The sequence below is a fragment of the Cryptomeria japonica genome, chromosome 1 (genome assembly GCF_030272615.1).
Source record: "Cryptomeria japonica chromosome 1, Sugi_1.0, whole genome shotgun sequence".
Taxonomy (NCBI): Eukaryota; Viridiplantae; Streptophyta; class Pinopsida; order Cupressales; family Cupressaceae; genus Cryptomeria; species Cryptomeria japonica.
The window spans coordinates 195,770,755-195,785,739 of NC_081405.1; positions in this window are offsets into that span (position 1 = coordinate 195,770,755).

Sequence of the window (14,985 nt, forward strand, 5' to 3'; positions counted from 1 at the left end):
TCTGTTAATAGAATTGATTAAGCAGTAGACTGAATAGACTAGCTAGTTGACTGAGTTGATGAATCAAATGACTGAATTGATTGGAGAGATAAGTGAATTAATTGATCAGTTAGAAAAGGTGATTGAGAGGATGATTGATGAGTTAACTGAGTTAACTAATTAGATAATTGATTTGATCAATTAGTTTTGATTTTTGCATGTGCTGTAGGATTTTGAAATTGAATTTGATTTTCATTTTCAATTTGGATTTGAATTTGGACTTTCGAATGCGAAATGCACATGAAATTAACTGAAATTCAGATTTGGTGAAATATGAATTTGGAAGAAATGAAATTAATTGGAATTAAGTGAAATTCGGATTTGGGGAAAACGACATGAAATTAGATGGAATTAAATGGAATTAGAAGAATTAAATTAATTAATTAAATAGCTTAAATGAAATTATTTAATCATAGGAAATTGAATTAGTTAAATAATAAAGATTATTTAACTAAGGAAAATTTCGCAATTAATTAAATAATTTATATTTAATTAATAATTGAGATAGGATTAATTGATTAAATGATAAAATAATAGAAATTTGATAATTAGAAATGTTAAATGTTCTGACCAGAAGAAATATTTAAGTTAATCAAATAATTAAAGAATTACTTAATTAAATAGACGAATAATTAGTGTCGAATTAATGAGACATTTTTAGGTGTCTACAAATAGCACTAGTGTTATCACAATGAATATTCATCAATTCATACATGTCTTCCTTCAAACCTTCCAAAATATGTCTCATCCATATAGCCTGAGTACAATTCATTGATGTTGCCACATATTCTACTTTAGTTGTAGATTGTGAAATACAAGATTGTTTATTGCTTATCCAGGACACCAATCTTTCTCCTAAAAAGAAATCTCCACCGGTTGTGCTTTTCCGGTCATCAACATTTCCAGCCCAATCTACATCTATGAAAATTTTTAAAGAAAAATTATCATTGTAAGGATATCACAAACCATAATCAAATGTTCCTTTCAAATACCTGAATATCCTTTTTACCGCTACCATGTGTGTCTCCTTAGGATCTTTCTGAAATCTTGCAACCAATCCAACAACATGTGCAATGTCCGGTCTACTGTGAACAACATAATGCAACTTTCCAATCATAGACCTGTATTCTTTCTCATCCACAGACGGTGAATCATCTTGTTTTGAAAATTTACAACCTGTCACCATCGGAGTACCAACCAGTTTACAATATTCCATGCCAAAAGTTTTCAAAACTTCTTTTACATACTTAGTCTAATAGATAAATATTCCATTCTCTAGTTGTTGAATCTGTAAACCAATAAAGAATTTTATCTCACCGATAAGAGACATCTCAAATTCTTTCTTCATTTCATTTGCAAAAGACATGTACACATGTCATCATTTCCACCAAATATTATATCATCAACAAAAACTTCAACAAGTAACATTTTGTCTCCATTAGTCTTCAAATATATGTTACTGTCTTCACTGGTTCTCTGGAATCCTGTCTCCTATTATCTAATCAATGGAGTAATTTAACTTCACATATCTAGGTATAACCAGTTCTAGTATAGAAGTCACTTCTTCTTCTTCTTCTTTATCACCATCTTCATCTTCATCATCTATCGGTAGAGCATCATCATCTGCACTGTTCTGCTCAACATCTTTCTGCACTTCTAGTTCAATAATCACAAATTTCTAATCATCATCTGCTTCATCAGATCTACTAGTATCATTAGATTTGTTCACAACCAGGGTTTCCAGTGAGAATGCTCTTCCACTGATTCACAAATCTCCACAATCCGCTATCAACTTTAATCAAAGTAGCAGTGAAAAGCTCTTCAATGTTTCTGATGTTCTCCAGATGTTCTCTCAACAATACTAAGTGAAAAAATGAAACTATCAATTAACTTTTACTTGCCTTTTATTAAACCGTTTGAACATACCCTAATCACTGTTCAACTCTAAAACTTGATACTGACACACGTCACATTCAGTTTACCGATTTGATCACAAAATCACTTCATAACAACATTATGCATCAAAGTATGGGTCCGGAAATGATCTGACAATATGTTCTCCCTAAGCCTCATACATAGCTTAGTTTTCTAGTGAAGGATTCTCCACACTAGGTGAAGTATTGGAGTCCTGAGATGGTTTCTCCTCACTTTTCTTCTTCCAAGTCTTGTTCATCTCATTTCTAGTTTCCTCCACATCAACTATCTTCTTTCCTTTTTGATCAATAAACTGATTAACCAGTTTGTTCATTTTAGCTCTACAAAACTTTACAAGGTGTCCCAATTTGTGACAATGGAAACATGCCATTCCAGATGCTCTCCAGGGTTTAGCATTGCCTCTACCAGTTCTTCTTCTACAATTCATAGCTACATGTCCATAGTTATGACAAATAGTGCAAATCACATTCCATCTGTTCTCCATTTCATAAGGACTAGATTAGTTCATGTAAGGTCTCTACCAAGTAGGGTTTCTCCAGTCATAGTATGATGTCACGAACCTAATTTTCCATAATTATTTAATTAGGAAAATAATGTTATTTTTCGCAAATGAATTGGAAATGAAATAAAATTGGAATTGTCAATGAAATAAGATAGGATATCGAATGTATTGAAATGATTTATATACAATTAAATGATTAGTAATAATTTTTATTTGTGAATCGAGATCGTCATTGCTAATGAGCGATTGAGTGCAAATGAATGTAGGAACAGGTGAACAATGATGAAGGCGAGAACATGGTTTAGGTAGGGTTGTCTTAGCTCTTGTATTTCGTTAGGATAGATGGAATCTCTCACACACCACATTAGGATTTATATTTGCATCTTGAAAGATGGATGATTTAAATGACCTTATTTGAGTGTTTGTTCAAATTGAAATGATGAATTTGGAATAAGTAGTAGATTGATTTAAATAATTATGCATGTGCATTGATTGCATGATAAGAGTGGTGTTTGAATTAAATCTAAGTTGTATGAGTGATTGTGAAATATTATGCTTTATAGTTAAAAGAGATAGAATGTGTAAATGATTCTAAAACGAATATTGACTCTAGGTTATATGTTCTTTTTGTTCAGATAGGTATAAATGTATGAAAAATTGTACTTATGAGTCTAATTTTGTAAATCGGATAATAATATAATATATATATGTATATGAGAAAGATTTAATCATAAACATATATATATATATATATATATATATATCTATATAGTTAAAATATAAATATCCAATTATCGTGAAATTTGATTACATCATGAATTTTGTTTATATCTATACATGATCATTTGAGATTAAATAAATATAGATACGTATATGAGTTCCAATAATTCAATCATGTTCTTATAAATACATATGTAATTATTGTATATATAAACAAATTTATGAAATTTAGCTATTTAATGAAAATCCAAAATATATATATATTTAATAATAGAAAATTGTTATTAAAGAATTTGTTAACAAGTTTAATGTTTAATAAATATATTAATGAAAAGTCATTAATTATATATATAAATATAAATAAATTAAAAACTAAAAATTTGAAATAATGATAAGGTGGCGGGTTAAAGAAAGTTATTAAAACAATAACTAGGGTGGCCGATAGTAATATCGACCACCCCCCTTAATTAAAGGGAGGGGTCGGTATTACCACCGACCACCCCTCCTCCCTTTTTATGAAACATACTCCATGTTGCAAGAAGAAACTTTGATGGATAATGCTGTCCCAATCACCACGTAGCAGATCCAATACGGTAGTAGGCAAGTTTAAAGGTAAGTTGTTTGAATTAAGGTAGGCATAGTTTAGGAGAAGTAGACACCACCGACTACCACTCCTCCATTTTATTTATGCTACAAACCATGTGCAAATACATAAACCACTAAATAAGAAATGGTTAATAGGTAGCGTGGTTCACCAGCCCATGTAAACCCACCAATGTTTACACCGTGATCGACAAGTGTAGAAGAAATTAGTTTTAGTTAACTTTGCATGTTTTAAGGAAATCATTTTTAGTTAAGTCGACTTAGTATTGGAGTCAAAAGCCACATGTATCATCAATAATTATGAATTTAACAACTTTAGTGGTGTGGTGTCATGAAATGGATAATGAATAAACTTTACATGGTGAACACATAGGTGTTCAAATATGATTAGGATTGTTATGATGCAATTAGATCACAAGTGGTGTCATTTAAAATCAATCCACCACTAGGAGAGATAGCCTAAAAGTAGGAAAGTGGGTAGATGACAACACTATATATATAGACCATTGAGTTGGAGGAAAAGGGAGGATAGAAAGTTAGAGGAAGCAAGTTAGAGGAAGCAAGATAGAGGAGAGCAAGAATGTAGAAGAGCGACAAGAGATTAGAGAGAATGGAATAGAGGAGATTTTGATGTGTTTACGAACGAGTCTTAAAAAATCAACGATGATCATCTCCGATTTAGTGTCGAACTTAGGGGTTAGGCTCTTGAATGAGTGTTAGTTGCTTTGTTATTATTAGTGAAATTTTCAGAATATAGACTAGATAAGGACTAGAAAATAGAGAGCTCGTGAGATAGAAGAGCGCTATGAAGGAAGGCATTGGAATCCAGATGTATTACCGACAATTTGAAGTTATCAAAGATCATAATAGACTTGGATCGCGTTTCTTGAGGTAGGCTCAAATCTAGTATGTTTTGTTGAAGAGATTAAGAGATAAAGAATGATCTAGTTTTAGAATTATGAAATATTCTAATGGAAGATTTAGAGTCACAAAATGAATCATTGATAATTGTTTAAATTATGATCATGCAAATGTAGATGCAATAATGATATATTTATGAAAGTTTGTTGATAAAAATTAGTGAAATTCTTAGAAATTAGATCACCCAATCCTCTAGGAACATAGTAAGAGGATAGAGAGAGAAACTCTGAAGTTGAACTACAAGAAGATGAAATATTAGGATTATGACTTATTAAATAGTGAAGTTTATTTTGATATCACAAGAAAAGACTTACACTTTCAAATTTGATCCTTGCATGAAAAGTGAAGATGGTTATAGGTGTATACACCTAAAAATGGTCTGAAGATAGTTAATTAAATATGCAATTATTTGATTAATTCCCCTTCCCAATTAATTGAATTCACAAGCAATTTAATTAATTTCTCTATTCATCTACTAGTAAATAAATCTAAATGATTTATTTATATAGTTCATCTCACATCCCCCTTTGATTAATTAATTCTCAATTAATTAATGTCTCCTCATACTAATCAATTCTTCTAATCCCTAATTAAGATTAACAAACTCAAGTTTGTTGAGATTAATTACCATTTTTCTATTATTTGAATTTCTAAATTCAAATGAGCACATGGCTCCTAACTTTAACCACCCAACCTAACCATCCCCTAACTTAACCCATTCAATCTAATATTGGGTCTAACTAAACCTATCCTATCTTGCACATTCTAACCTCCTTATCCTAACCTCTCATGGTGTGGATATTCTCTCCTTGAGACACATGGCACTTTTTCCACATGTCTCCTCCCTTGGACACTTGCCCTCTCATGAGCAAGGCTCCTTGACACTTGTCACCACAGAGATGACAAGTGTCCCTTCCTCCAACCTCTTCTCCAACTTCCTCAATCTTGGCCCTTGATATCTTCAGATCAAATCTGGACCATCGATTCCTACCACCTCAGCTTTGGCCTTGGAATTCCTATAAATACCCCTCATTTTGGAGCAATATGGATCCCATCTCATATCAATTTAGACATCATTACTATAGGCAATTTTCATTTTGATTATCTAGTAATTAGATTTGGAATTGATCATAGCATGTTAATCTTGTTTCTTACATCATGCATTTCATATCATCTCCATAGTCAATCATGATCAAATAGCTACTCAACTCTTGAGTTGCCACTTTGGAGGTCATTGCTCCGTTGAGAGCCCATCAATCCAACACCTTCAAGGTCCTCAAGAATAGAGGAAAATGGGACATTTCAAGGAAGGCTTATGGTTTACATCTTTGATTTAGTTTTTCAATTATGTTTTTATTGTCTCATTATATGTGTATGCCTCTTATACTAACCACATTTTTAGCATCACATTAGGTGTCTCATTTGAAGGCCTTATAGATAGGTGTTTTATGATCTTGCATCATATTAGATTGTCATTGTGGAAAATTAGTGAAGTTGGTGTGTTAAGTTTTTAAATCATGAAAAGTCACATATTAGTATTAAACTAAATATGATGTTTTGAGAAAAGAGGTAAATGAACCATGACACTTGGAAAGATAGAGAGAGTTTAGACGAGATAAACTTAGAGTTCTAAACCATAAGAAATGGAATGCATGTTAATGATTACACTATTTAAATGTTTGGATAATTGAATAAAAGAATGTGTATTCATTTTATCCAATTTATATGTAAGATACATACATGTGTTACACCTTCTTAATATTTTAATCTTGTTTTTAAATTGCTTGAAAGATAGAAGCTAAAGATTATTTTCTTTCAGATGTATATTTGTTTATCTATGAATGATTGCTTCCTGTCAGATAGGATTGGTTTTGAACAAAAGATTGGTTCTCTCTATTTCTATTCAACGAAAGATTGTCTTCCTTAAACATTATATTAATATCTTATGAGATAAAGGAAGCTAGAATTGAAAAGGTGAAAGATTGTCTTCTGTATATTTTTATTATAGATTTATGTGAACAAAGCTAGATAGGCTTGTGTTTGTGGAAAGTTACCTTCTAGGATGGGTGCCGAATGTGGATTATAGAGAGAATAGTTGCTTTTTCCAACTATCTATTTTTCTATGCATGGCATTATACTTAGCCAAGTAATTATTTGAATTATCCATAGAAATAGATGGAATTCTTTTATTTTATCCTCTCTACCACATCCTTGAATGATAGTGAATGTTTGTTTCTTAAAAGAAGTAGAAAAATGAAAATGCTTGTATTATCTAGGCACGCACCAGATTCCATCTTGCCTTTCGAATTCTTTTGCTAAGCAATTTGTGCAGGGTCGGGTATTCTTAATTGACCAAGAATTCTGGGGAAGCGTAAGCTTCAAGGTTGGGCGGAAAAAGTGCCCGAATCTTGTTCTTGTCTTCATGCTAAAGATTGCATTGGCGATAGCTTGGGTTGCAAATCAATGGACGCATCTCACCCTTTACTTTGTATTATTTTGTTATTGAACTTAAGACAACTTGAAATGCGTAAGTATTGTATGATTGAAAAACTACTTATATCGATTTATTGAATGAAGAATCGTTATCTATTATAGAAATTTTATGTTCATTACAATCTATATGGAATGATCAATTGAAGCTATGAATGGAAAAATGGAATGAAATAGACTTATCAGCCGATTTATGAGTTTATTTAAGAATAAAGAGCATTTCAGTTATTATTGAAGTTAGCACAATTTACGTCTTTACATATGATCTCTGCCATTCGCCATTAGACCTCTGACACATGTAAGATCTCTTATTGTTCACTCCTAACTTGCACTCAACAGCTCTATGCCCATACTTGTTGCAATTGTAGCAATAACCATTAAAAGTAGTAGGCTTATATCCATCATATGTATTAGGTCTATTACCATTAACAACACTGAATCTATTTCTGCAAACATTAGTAGTATGACCTACCTTATGATAGTTAAAGCAAACTAGTTTGTAGGTTCTCTTACCGATGTTCTTCTTTTTCTTCTTTGGTGCAGATTTGGCTTCATGCAAGGTGTCCTTGGTACCTAATGGTTCTCTTTGTTCAAAGGTTGTGTATCCCAAGCCATGTGTATCTCCATTATGCCTTTGTGACTGAATCTTCTCATCAAGCATAACAATGCTCTTGTTGTATTTAGCCAATATCTCATTAGCATCAGCCAACTCCTTAGTAAGATTTGCATTCTTTCTCATAAGACTCTCTTTAAGAGACATAGCCATGTCTAGATCAGTTTTCATTTCCTCTTTTTCCTCTTTTTCCTCTTGAAGATGTGCATGCAAGGTACCAATCTCCCAGTTCAGCTTGATAATCTCATGCTCCTTATCTCTTATTGTGTCTTCAACTGTTCTTCTGGCTTCCAACTCTTGACTCATCTTGATAACAACAAATTCTAGCTCTCTCCTTAGATTCGCCTTACTATCATTAAGCTTTTCCACCTCATTCACCAAGGCATCAATGTTTGCTTCCTCAGATGAACTGTTTTTACTAATTTCATACAATTGTTCAGCTAGCTCTCTCCTTTTAGCCAATGAAGCTTTATACTTGACCCTTAACTCACCTAAGGCTTCTTTAGATTCTGCAAGCCTATTTTAAAGCTCCTTGTAACTCATATCCCCCATGTTATCCTCAAGGATCTTTACCTCAAGTGGTTAAGCTTCTTCACAAAGAGGACCTAATGCTCTGATACCAATTATTATTTGTGAGGAACTGGTTATTACTGAGAGGGGGTTGAATCAGTAATAATAGTAAACTTTAAAACTTTAACAACCACCAAAAACTTCTTTCAAAATGACTCATAAACAGTATCGGTAATAAGTGAAATCATACTGCTAATTAGATTTATCAAACTTTTCTTCTAAGTGTTCATCAATATGCATGTAATAGAAAGATATCAACTCAACACATAAGAAATCAATCAACAAATGAACACCAATATTTTCACGTGGAAACCCAAATGGGAAAAACCATAGTGGGAATTGTTACCCACAATATTTTTGCACTCTTTTAGAATGTGCCATGTTAGGAGCCTAGCCTAGTTAGGAGCTTACAATTATGCCCCGTTAGGAGCAGGCCCTATTAGGAGTCCCTCGGTTAAGGGATTTACCTCAACCCTGTTAGGAGCTTTACTCTATGAGGAGTAACCTTTTGAAAGGATTTAGAACCCAAGATAATGAGTCACCTGGTGAAGGGATTTATACAATCAGGCCTGTCAGGACATACCCAGTTAAGGGATTTTAATTCTGTTTTAACTGTTAGGGAATAACATATGTATGATCTGAAAATAACACTCACTGCTTTCTTGTATAGATTATTTCCTGCTCCAATCTGCTTCTCTCTTCCAGACACACACTGGTTCGGCCACACACTCTTCTTTTGATCACTGACATAGTAAATCATCATAGACTTACCCTAAATAGACTTTACAACTTAGTCGGTTACAAAACCCTAACCTCATACTAAGATTTACATCATAGATCATCACAAATCTTTATAAATCATTACAGATCATCATAAGGATCATTACAACAAATTACAAATCAGTTACAGTCGTTGAATGATCACCTTATCGATCTGATACACTTTCAAACCCTTAGCTCATTCTACAATTAAGCACTTCGCTCATTCCCAAGAAATTCGCTCTTTGATCATGCCAAAAAAACATTTAAACACTTGATGTTGATTCAGCCACATCATCACCATCTTACAAATAGAATGTAATACATTGTTGAACTCAAAATCATTACCGGTTATAAGATTTGAATACCGGTTCTTAAACCCTAGAGAAAACACATCAGTCAATCACAAACATGACTTCCGGTAGCCAAAATATGATGCGGTTGCGATCATAACCTCATTACAATATTACAAACACATATTCCAAACTGCAACACCAAATTATTCATCAATCTCTAGATCCAATCACATTTACTAGTTAAAGTCCTATTTTCTAGTTAATTGTCAAATTCATTCCATAGCTTTTCGGTCAATCATACATGACTTAGATAACATGATAGAACATTGTAACCATAGTTTCCATGAATGAAAACACAAACCGATCATCGGTCATCAAACAACATCTCAACTATATCATCACCAATAGTCCTTATACCGGTTCATCAATATCATCAACAGTTATGCCAATATGCCAACAAGGTCAACATGCACAACTATGGAAGATGCAACAAGATTGTCTATTAGCGGGTCATCATAGTTACATCATCATCCCATTCTATTTTTACAAAGTGATGACACAGTTTGGTCTAGAAATAACATAACCCCTGCTAATACACCTCTTAGAAATCATATGACAACCAAGGTGCCCTATCACAAAAGAGAGAAAAAACAACTAATTTTCTATCAAATCCCAAGAATTCTATATGATGAAATAATGAAATTATTTATTGTATATACAATAAAAATCCTTGATAAAGGATAAAACATCTAGATAAAACCCTAGGTGAAGATCAAATTAGATCATGACAAGTGCCCTATTCATATGTTTTGAGAAAAAAAAATTACATGACCTAAGTAAGTAAGCTTAAGCATGCTAGTGTGAATAAGGAACTAATAAAAATTAATTAGGTAATTACCTTTTTTCACTCTAATAGCCCCCTTTAAATACAACTCAGGGAGAAGCTAAAAATGCATCAATGATGAATCAATAGGGATATGAATGTAGCAATATTAATCTAATTAGGAGCAATAAAATATGTAGATGTGATCTTGATAACAATTGTGAGGTTCAAGCATCAAGTCCAATACACATGAGCTCAAGCATTACTACTTAAGTCCCATCCTTGACAAAATAGTCCTAGAATGCTCAAAAAAAATCTTGATTCTAGTTGTGCCATATTTCTCCCTACTCTTCTCTAATTGTTCACATCTACATCAAAATATAGAAAATTAACACATTCTCTTTCCCTTTCTCTTTATGTTATGCATGCTCCCATTCATAACATCTTTTGTTTTTTAATACGGGAAAAACAAGTTTTGAAGGGACCCCGAAACCCTTTACAAAAGAACCTTAAAAGATAAGAGCATTAAGAAGCAAAACAAGACAGACTGCAAAAAAACTAGCAAAGTACTAGGCAAAAGCTAGCACAAAAGCCCAACACAACCAGCCAAAATAGAAAACAGACAAATTACTTAATGGTTTTAAGGGCATTAGCCAATTTCTCGTAAATCCGTTGCATTTCTTTGATATTATCACTGAGAATTGGGATTTCCTTGGAAGAGGCCAAGGAAAAAATTTTCATACTCACCCTAGTCCTTTTGGCCGCACCTCCAGGAGAACTATCCACATTCCCAGCCTTAATAGCATCATCATCAACATCAAGGTCCACAACAGGTTTGGAAGTGCTGGAGCCATCAAGGTATTTGGAAGTTTCCTCCATATTCTTGGTCACAGAGTTGAGGATATCCGAAATCATAATCAGGAAGTTCTTCATGACTGTCTTTCCTTCCTCCAGCTTGCTAATCTAAACTTCCAGCTTCTCCACTTTTTCATCCATAACCTTTTTCCACTTCTCCTAGTTACTTTCACCTTTCTGTCCCTACTCTTCCTGCTGATTAGCTATTTTTTCCACTTTATTAATTCTTTCATATACCCACCTATCAAAACCTAGACAACCATCAGACTAGTTCTTGAGCTTATCTAGAATAATCTCATCTCCAGCTTGTATCCTTGTTATGCTCAGTTTCCATTTCCCTTTCCTCCTAATTAATCTAGTTGTCCTACTCCTCAATAGGTTGGTTGTTAAAATTACCAATACTCGTATTGTGGGTAGGGTTGTTCTGATCAGGATCATCCTCTTCTCCTCCTTCCTCTTCCCCCACTTCCTCATATTTCCAGCTCTCCTTCCCATCATAATCATCAGTCTCCATCTCACTTCCTTCTTTTCCCATATCCTCAGGATCAGCCTCCGTATCCTTTTGTTTATGACTCAACTCCATGTCCTCAACTTTTTTCTCCATAGAGGCTTTGTTAACCTTTTTACTCTGTTTCAGCTCATCCTTACTGGGTCCAGGGTCCTCACTTTTCCTCTTACCTTTCCCCGGCAACACCAATAGCCTTTTGTTTTCATGAATTACCAAAATCTTACAATGCTCATAAATGAGCAAAATAAGGCTGTAATGTAGCACAGGAGAAGAGGGGTTATTACTGTGCTTGTTCAATGAGCGCGACAAAGACTTGAAAAGGTAATAGGGAAGATAAACCCTCTTCTCATGCCTAAAGTGATTCAGAAGCACAAAGTGATAGGTATGGACCCTTATGAAATGACCTTCCACAATAATATACTCCATAATGGCATTAAGCACACAACTCCATTTTTTTTTTTTAATATTAGACGCATCATAATACCCCCCAGATGCTTTTCCTAATTTGCTCTCTCCTTATCTTTGTGCAGAAAGATCTTCACATCATTATTGGACACTTTCAGGTCCCTAAAGAAATTGAGGCCAGTATGGGGCATACCTATGACCATAGATATGAGGTCCGCATCCAGCTTGAATTTTACACCATGAATTTTGAAGGAACCATTTTTCCAGTTTTCAGTCACTCTAGTAACTACCAAGTTAACTCTTCTTTTGTCATAATCCACCAGTTTTTCCATGAATGCGTCATGAAGCCCTTCTCCAGCTTTGTCCATACCTTAGGCATCTCCCGCCATCTAGAAATGTTACTAGGTTCCTCTCTTCTAAGATCACCTCCCATTTTTGAATTCGTTCTGCAACTTCAAAGCAATCTTCCAAATGACACTCGGCTTCTTGAAAATACACACCCACAAAGCGTGCGAAGTTTTTATATTCTTATTTAGCACTCTGCCCTTCTAACGAGCTATCATTACCTTTCTAAAGATTTGATGATTAATCATTAATATTACCATGATTAAAGTGCGATCCTTTGTCCCCCATAATTTTGTCCTTTCTAATGAGGTCTTTAATATTGAAATCAATATTATGTTCACCATTCCATATGCTTTGATCTTTGAAAATAACACCAAGGTTAGCAATACCGTCTGCTACGACATTTTTTTTCCTAAAAGCATGCTCAATAATAATAGATTTAAAGCTAGAAATAATTTCTTTGGCCTTAGAAAATGATATTTTCGATAGACCACGAAGGCTCAACTTCACCCTTAAGGCATTTAATAATATTAAGAGAGTCTCCCTCCAACCATAGATTATCATGATTGAATTTTTTAGCTATAATCAGTGTATTTAGGGCAGCTGAAACTTCTGCATAATGACTAGTTTGGTTACCCAAAGGGCTAGCAACAACCACAAGGCAACTTCCAGCAAAATTCTTGACAATGCCCCCATAACCAGCATTGCTAGGATTTCCCTTAGAGGCCCCATCAAAATTGGCCTTGATCCATCCCTGGGAAGGAAAGCACCAGAAAAGACCATCTCTACCTTTATCCTTGTTGTTTCTACTATTGGAAAGGTTCCATCTTTCATTAAAGTCTTCTTTAGCAGATAAACCAGTATCAATTCCATATAAGCATTCATGGATCCCTCTATAGATTTTATCCACCACCACTTCAGGGTTTGCACTTTTTTCCCTAAAAATCCTATTGTTACGCTCCTTCTAGATGTTCCAGGTGACAATAGGGAGAATAAGTTTCCAAAGCTCAACATTCTTAGAATTAGAACTAGGGCAATACCATTGCTGCCAGAACTCTTCCAGAGAGTTCGGGAAAACCCAGCTCAACTTCCACTTACTAAGAATAATATTCCAAATATCCTGAGACTGAAATTAAACTGGTAGAGGATATGGTAGGCAGACTCCTCCTCCCTGTAGCAATGAGAGCACCTGTTAGGAAAAACAAATCCACGCTTATGGAGATTATCAAGGGTTAGCACCTTATTTTGGATAAAAATCCAAAAGAAGATATTAATTTTGGGAGTCAACTTCTTTATCCACACTTTCGCCCACAAAGGGATCTCTTCCAAAACTTTATAATGGATAGAAACCGGTGAAGACACAAAATATTTCCGATCAGAAGTTTCCTTCCAAATCAAACAATCCTCAGAATGCTCCATAAAGATTTTGGAAGAAAGCAAGGTCTCCAAAAATCTTAATCCTGGGCAAAACTGGCTAAACTCAATCCACTTCCCATTTCTCTAGTAGTCCCTAACAAGGTCTCCATACCTGCTTTTAAACCAGTCTTTCCATTCATTAAGAATGGGGTTTTCCTCCAACGGTTTATCCATAAGCCATCTATCCTCCCAGAATCTAATAATTCTCCCATTCCCCAATTTCCACTTTCTTCCAGCAGCAGCCCAGACTTTGGTCGTTTGAACAGCGTTCCAGATTGCAGAACCTTCCACAAGAAAGGATTTATCCATAAATTCTTCCTCAGACGGTTGCATTCTTCCTCATAACATCTTTTGTTATGTGCCATATTTTTTTATTTATATTACGATCTCAATTTCAAATGCATATTTATTTTCTTTTAAAATATTAAATTTAAACTTATCATATTATTGTTATTTAAGGTAGATTTTAGAAAAAATAAAAAAATACATGTTTAATTTAATCTAATTTATATATGTATCAAATGTAGGGTACATGCCAATAAACAAATATAAAGAACAATGTAAAAAGGAAAACCAAATTCAATATACATCTTGAAAGTCTGAGATCTTGATATTGAAATTCGTAAAAAAAATTGTGATGGGTGTAAGGCTATAAGATGACAAGATTCATACTAAAAAAAATTGACCACAAAACCAAAAAAAATAAATAAATAGATATAAGATCATAAAAACACTAAATTTGTGATGCTTATGAATCTCCTATACAAACATAATATTGAAAAACAAACTTCTTCTTACTAATGTGAGAGCACTAGAAATTTAAAAAAAAGTAATCAATAGTAAGTTAAAAGTAAACATAGGGTTCAATATTTGCTTACACTTTCCAATATATAAAAGTGCTTTGAATGAATTAAATTTCTATATTAAGAAAGCTCAAAGGCTTTGAAGGTATAAGAAATGTATTTCGAATGAGAAGAGTATTTGCTTATATCATGTAGCCGACAAATTCAATAAACTAACATTGACTTGTTGACTAATGCTGATCGAAAGGGTGTAAGAGCCGTTTGCTTTTTCACTAGGTTTCCTTGCTTTATCTTAATTACGTAAACGGATTTGATGCAATCATCATAGAAAATTCCTCGTCTATAATTTTATTAAAAGAATTAGAAATAACATTATTCTATA